At 35.8% G+C, this 7,500-nt stretch overlaps 1 protein-coding gene across 5 annotated transcripts in view; it reads left to right on the top strand.

Annotated features, from left to right (window-relative positions):
- The window catches only part of LOC125046031, a 14,509-nt gene extending 13,288 nt beyond the window's left edge, over positions 1-1,221 (top strand). For all 5 annotated transcript variants that reach the window (XM_047643627.1, XM_047643625.1, XM_047643626.1 and 2 more), the window contains exon 5: positions 1-1,221. This exon is cut by the window's left edge and continues 493 nt beyond it. The gene's annotated coding sequence lies outside the window, so the exon portion shown is untranslated.
- Positions 1,222-7,500: the final 6,279 nt, after the last annotated feature.

Here is a 7,500-nt window from a genome sequence, read left to right as displayed (position 1 = left end):
ATACAAGTAAGAGAACTTTTATGCCAAAAGACAGAACTTGTCACAGGAACTTAGTTTACTAGGGACCAATTATTGTTTGTCATTATGTAAAATGTGGAAGATTTTTAAAATGTTCATGGCTGTGAATATTCTTATTTAGTTGACTTATGTAGATAAGACTGATAAAGTACCACCATTTTAGTAATATATAGAAAAGATTAGTTTTAAAGGTGATGAATTATGTCTCAGGAAAGCTTGTAATATATCAGTATTTATAAACTATATTTTTTGGTAACATTTTGTTTTGTGTATATCACCATGAATATTTGGAGCTATCTTACAGCTAAAAACTGCATAACCATTTAAATATACCAAACTGAACTGTAGCATTCATGAAAATTCAAGATTTCAGAGGTTAAAGTATTAAAAGCTAACTACAGATAAATCATTATTTACTAGTAAAGTTCATCAGTACTCAAGATCCTTTCTAGCTGTCTTCCACACACCCAGGCAGATTTCTATATCCCATGAAGATAAGGAATGCTTTATAATCTTTAAAATAATAAATCTCTATTTTAAGATTTGCCTTCTGGATTTTATGTTAAACTTTTTATATTCAACTATGCATTTTATATTGCATTATCATTTTTTTCCCCTCAGTGTTATTGTTTAACCCATAAACCCCAAGGTTATGTACTGCCCACTAGTTTTTTTTTTTGTGAATTTTGTTGCACACAATTGGCTCCACAAGTGCTCAGCCATTTAGTAGGCCCTAGTTCCTGCACTTGATTTCACCCATTCCTTGTATTCATAGATTTTTTTTCTAATGCTATTAATTATGATACTGTCATTATGATTATTGCCTCTATGATTATTTGATCAAGGAAAAGGAGGGGCAGTTGAGATAGTTAGGACTGATACATGAAGCATATGTGGAGCCATCTATGTGTAACCACAAACTAAAATTGAGTGCACATAACATGTATTTTTGCCATATATGGCCATTGGATCAGGTGACTTTCTAGCATAATATGATAAAGGACTGCATTTAGTATACTCATTACTAATTGTATTAGTGCATTCTCAATGCAAACTTTACCTATTCCCATGTGGGCTAAAGATGTTAGAATATATATAGTTGGATTTATATTGCAAATCCTTTTTTAACAATCTTTTATATATGCTGTCTATTGAAGTGTTCATAGATGGTTGCATGAGGTAATAAAATATGTTTTGACTTTTTTTGTGTTTTAATCCCTGTTATATGTAAATATTTTCAGATTTACTTCACACAGCATCCTATTGCACTTTCTCAATAGATTGGAAAGCATCATATTTGATGATCATCTCCAAAAGAAACTTTGTCTGCCACTAAATGTTATACTACCTGGAAAATGCTGTGCCCATTTTAGAATTTTTTTGCGAAATGGCTCTGCATATAGATGGCTATGCAAGTGCTTAGCCACAAAGGAGTCAATTAGTAGCCCTTGTGACCTTACCTGATTTCACCTTTCCTTGAATTGCCGGATATATATATAAATGCTGGAAACGACTTACTTACCTGTTTCCTTGGCTATACAGACCAATTTATGTATACATATTTACATACATACATATGCATATATATATACATATATATATGCATACATGCATATATATACATATATATATATATATATATATATATATATGCATGTATGCATATATATATGTATATATATATGTATGTATATATGCATATGTATGTATGTAAATATGTATACATATATTGGTCTGTATAGGCAAGGAAACAGGTAAGTAAGTCGTTTCCAGTCTGATTAGTCTTTATCATAGACAGGGCAATCAGCCAGGGAGACAAGTATTAAGGGAGGAGTGAGGCTGGGCAGGAATAGGTTTGCCAGTGAAGTCAGTCAAAGACATTGTTGGAAGAGTAAGGAGCAGTAGGGGGATCACAAAAAATCAACCCACATGGCTGTGTTAAAAAGAGCACTCAAAAGATTTGTAGATGTAGAAGTAGTAGGATAAGGACTGGAGGAAGAGAGAGTGGAGTTGAGTGAGGTAGAACTGTAGAGAGGCAGACAATAAGGAGGAAGAGTTGTAATAAGGGAGGAAAGGGTAGAAAAAGAAGACTAGAGGAAGAGATGGAGTGGGGGATACTGGGAGAGGAAGGAATGTTTCTGAAGGTTGAGTAATGACCTTGGTGAGTGACCTGGAATGGACTGAGGTGACAGCAGGTATCAAGGAGGGGGTAGTAGTAGCAGTGCTCAGCATTATGATCAAAGGAGAACCAGGGGTTGGGAACTGGAAAAGTAAAAGTCAGTGGGGCTAGTTGATAATGGGACAAGCCTCAATGTCCCTTATAAGGTCCCCCTTCTAATTCCATGCCCATTGTTTCGGGGGGGGGGGGGGGGGGGGGGGGCTTAGGAGATGGAGACAGACTCAATCTTGGGGATCACCCCTGCCATGGTCATCAGCCTTCGACTCAACTAATTTTGCAGTCTTTCCCACCTTCCCCTTTTTGTTTCTTTCTCTTCTCTAACCCCTTAAACTATCCACTTCCTAAGGTGTGAGACCCATGTCTTTGTGCCAGTTATGAATGGCCTGGGGGAGCCATGGGTACAATATTCCCATTTTTGTTTAGCCCTTGCCTCTTGAGACCCCCTTAATCACTTGCTCATTGTTGTTGTGGGGGGCTTAAGAGGTGGAGACTAGGGCCTAATGCAAGGGATCACCGCTACCTTGTACCTAAGCCCTCACCTCAATTAGTTTTGCATGATCTTTTCTTCTCCCCTTTTACTTTTCCTTCTCTTCTTCATCCCCTTCTTCTGTTCACTTCCTACTGTGTAAGAGTCATGGATGAAAGGCTGCCTTTGTGACAGTCATGAACAGCCTCCAGGAGCCATGGGAACGATATTCCCTTGGTTAATCACCTAGCCCTTACCCCGTAGACCGTTTCCTCTTCCTTATTTATTTCAGTCTCTCTATGACCAATAATGAAGATTTTTTTTCCTTAATAGGGGCCTTAAGTTTTACCCCTTCATCAATTAGCCTACCTTAATTTGATTTCATTGTTTTTTCAATCTCAGCCTCTCCTTTGACCACGGCTCCGACCACTGATATTTATACCACTTATTTTATGTTTGCTGTCAACTCAATCCATTCCTAATCATCCACCCAGGTCATTACTCAACTTCTAGAATACACCCCCTCATCTCTCCCAACATCCTCCACTCCATCTTACACTGCATAGTCTTCTTCATTGTCTACCCTTATTGTCCTCCCCCCAACAGTACTATTTCTCTTCATCTTCCTCCCACCCTCGTCCTTCTACTGCTTCCACCTATGCAAACCTTTTGAGTACCCTTATTGGGATTGATTCCTTGTGATTCCCCCTACAGCCCTGTACTCTGTCAATATCCTTCTCTTCCAACAATGTCTTCAAAAATAGGTAGGCAAAATTTCCTTTCGCAGTCGTTCCAATTGTACACACCTTGTCACAGTTGCATCTGTGTCCCAAGCATGTGTACTATCTACCCTGACTGACCTCACTGGCAAACCTATTCCTGCCCAACCCCACTCCTCCCTTAATACTTGTACAGGAAATGTTTCCATCTCTGATTGATTGTCCAACTCGTCAGACTGTGAAAACGACTTGCTCACAAGCCTCTTAGACTATGATGCAGTGGCAGTCCAGCACTACACTATATGAACCTTCACTAATATTCCCTAGATTAGCTTCTGTAGACACGACCTTCACCTTGAAATTTATATTGGTAGAGTGTCCTGCCCTATTTGACCACATCGACCTCTTCCCCATCAATGTCAGAAATGTTAGTGTTTTGGGCATCCAGCCAAACACTCTCACTCCAGAGCCTGCTGCCCTTTATGCGCCCAACTTGGTCATGACCGTCCAAATTGCTCTGCTCAGCCATGCACATGCGCCAATATGGTGGCTCCCATAATATATTTTATAGGAGCTGCCCTGCCTAGAAGCTCAAATCTGAGGTAGCAGTTCTAAGATTCAAACTAGACCTCATTCTACGTGAGTCCAGACCCTGAACCTTTTCAGGGCCACGGACTGAGGCCCAAGTTTGGGGTGATCAACATTGGGCCTAGCTCCCATCCTCTAAACCCCTTCACACAATAACATGGGATGGAAGGGGGTGCTATTAAATAACAATGGCTTAATGGGCTAAAGACACTATCTTTTATCTATTCATTTATTCTTTTTTTAACCCTATCTTTATTTTTATTAATTTATTTTTTTTCATAGATGCTAACCAAGATAGAGTATTATATAACAATTGTCATAAGAAAAAGCCCAAGGTCAACAACAAATGAAACAAACTCCACCTTTCTTTCCTTTATTTACGAATAGTTACAATAATAATTATACAATGAAAAATATATCTGTATATTACAAAACTTCCTCGAACTGTACAGGCTTTTATTTTTTTATTTTTTATTTTTTATTTTTTGTCAACTGTCAAAGAGAACAAGCCAGGCTTTACACGAGACTGTCCCTGGGGCTGAATGGCCACAATGTGGACAGACTATAAGAGGGGGGAGGGGGGGGGACCTTCCTCGCTTTTTTTTTTTCTTCTTCTCTCTTCTTCTTCATTACTGGAGTGTTCTTTCCGATACTTTTTTATATTTGTTTTCTAAACACTTTTATATTTTTATAATTTCATTTTTTTAAAATCTTCAGCAACACAGCAACTTAAGCTTGGAAAAGACACCACAACTTGTCTTACTAATCTCTCTATTTAACAATAATGCGAATTTACCATTTTTCTTTTTGGTTTTGCATTTTCTATTCTAACATTTGGTATGCAAGACATGAAAAAGGATGGTTAAAAGTTTATTTGCTGATTGGACTTGTTCCATATCTGTTCTCAACACCATAAAGAAGTTCTGAAGAATTAAAATTAAAATAAAACTTCATGCCCTGATACAAATAATGTGATGAGATCTCATACATTTCCACTTTGAGCAACTTCTAGGCAAATTTTCTGGTGCATGACCTGCAACAAGACTAGGGAGGGTTTATTTGCTATGATAAAAAAAGGGAAACTTATAAGCTATCCCATATGATAAAGACTTATGATAGGTGTATTGTATAAAAAGACTGGTGTGTCCCACAGAAAAATGTGTGCGACTGATCTGAACACACTACATGCCATACAATACATGTATTATAAGTAAAAAAAGAAAAAGACCAAAGAAACACTACAAATAAGAATAAAATAAATAAAAACACAAGAGAATAACAGTGGTCACATACAGCCCCAGAGGTCAGGTATAAGGCATCAACAACAGCTAGCATAAATGCAGAACAGATGACACTGTGTCTCCCTCCCCTGTAATATCAGTCTTGTTAGGTACATAGTGATGATGGCAGTTTTCTACATAGCAAAGCTGCCTAAGGGAAATAGAAGTTTTTAATATACAAAGGAAACTTTCCGTTTTCTCTTATCCAAAAGGGGTTAACTTATCAAATGATAGCCTAAAAATTTAAGGTACAGAAGTGGTCCCATTAAAATGCAATAAATATACTGAAAACCATAGTAAAAGTTATTGCAGAGAAAATATGTTTTGTGCATCATGTATTTTTCACTCTCTCTCTTCTTTTTTGTTTTTGGGCAAATCTGAAATGCCATGTGCAGATTTAAAATTACTCTGATACTGTAAGCCAAATAAATAAAGCAAAAAAAGTTGTTAATTTCAAGTCCCCTGTGTTGAATGTATTACCACTCATTTTTTTAAACTTTACACATGCTTTACTCATGCTCTCTTTCACCAAATAACATAATTTACATGGATGTGCTAAGATTTGTACTTTAGTTTGTGATCCTTTCAAAGAGAAGTCGAAACACATACGCAAAACAAGAGAAATGTTTTTTACGAAAGCCCACTAGGTTCTAGGATGACTTACTGCCGACACACAGGAATTAAATTCATAAAAAGCCACTGCTTGAGTTGAAAAAAAATGAAGTTCAAAGGCGGTGCTTCAAGCAAGTCTACAAGGCTGAAATTCCCTGTGTCTGTAATGGGCCTCTCATCCTAACAATCCTTTTTCCACCTGAGATCATTTATTTACTTATCCATTTGATGGCCAAATAAAATACAGTTTCCCTGAAACTATTAAGCTGTTATGAGAAGCAGCTCAAGTACTTCCTTTCCAAAAACAAAAGAAAAAAAAAGAAAAAAAGAAAAGAAAAGAATAAAAATTACATATATATAAAGAGAACTTTTTTTTTCTTGTTTCATATCTGTCCTGGTGCAACAAGGCAATTAAAAATATAACTATGTGCAACCTTTCAACACCAAAATGGCTTAAAAACTGAACAAAAAATAGCTAAAGGGTATTTAATATGTATGTGACATTTTTTTTAGGCGATAAAAATCTTGAACTCTCATCCTTCACAGAAGGAGTTATCTTTGAATCTTAATCAAAATTTAACATACAAATTTTTCCTCTCACATCATTATGCATTATTGAACTTAGGAACACAGGAACACTATAAAAGGGAAAAAAACACAAAGTAAAAAATCAAATATATCTATATCTATATCTATATCTATATATCTATATATATATATATATATATATATATATATATATATATATATATATATATATATATATATATATGTGTATATATAAAAGGTCTGGTAAGTACATATGGAAACAAGAAAAAAATAAAATAAAAGAAATAAGTCGTATGCCTATTTTCAGCACCACACAACCATAAATTGGAGAGCCAACCTTTTCTCTCTCTCTTTTATTTTCCTAAAGCTGGCATCTCATTACTTACCCACACTGTTAACACCATCATCTGATGTGCACATGCAAGCTACTGAATGCTTTCCTCTCCAGGACCAATGTACCTTCACCTACTTAATATTACTAAAAACACACTCCCTCCTGCCCTTCTTCACCTCCAATGAGGGTTACATAGGTTGTCTCATTTAATGATTCAATGAATAAAAACACTGCTTTGAATGTCTTCTGCGAGATCAGGGTACCACTACTTAAGTCTGCAAGTGGTTTATGCACAGTTTTAAAATCCACTTCTGCCTTTGACATTGTTGTCTGCACAAGTGTAGCTACTGCACTGAATATTTGTTGACAAATTAAAATAGATAAAAGGTGAGTAGAGCATTTCTTCTCAAAAAAAAATATATATATATAATAAAAAATGAAAGAATTATAAAATTATTAAAATAATGATGAGGATGATAATGATGAGAATGATGATGATGATAATAATAATAATAATTATAATAATAATAGTAATAATAATAATAATAATAATAATAATAATAATAATAATAATAATAATAATACAAGACAAAAGAAATGACTTATTTTTCAAAGTAAAATATTTCCCATACTCTAAAACTTGATGGGCCACAAAAGGCACTGAACCACAACTCCACAAAGGGGCCTTCCCACACTGGCTGGGCCATCTGTCCAACTACAAAGCATTGCTGGAAGGATAGAGACCTGGGCAGGGA

This window comes from Penaeus chinensis, chromosome 38, assembly GCF_019202785.1.
Source record: "Penaeus chinensis breed Huanghai No. 1 chromosome 38, ASM1920278v2, whole genome shotgun sequence".
NCBI lineage: Eukaryota > Metazoa > Arthropoda > Malacostraca > Decapoda > Penaeidae > Penaeus > Penaeus chinensis.
The sequence above is the reverse complement of the archived record's forward strand: the minus strand, read 5'-3'. Positions and strand labels throughout refer to the sequence as shown.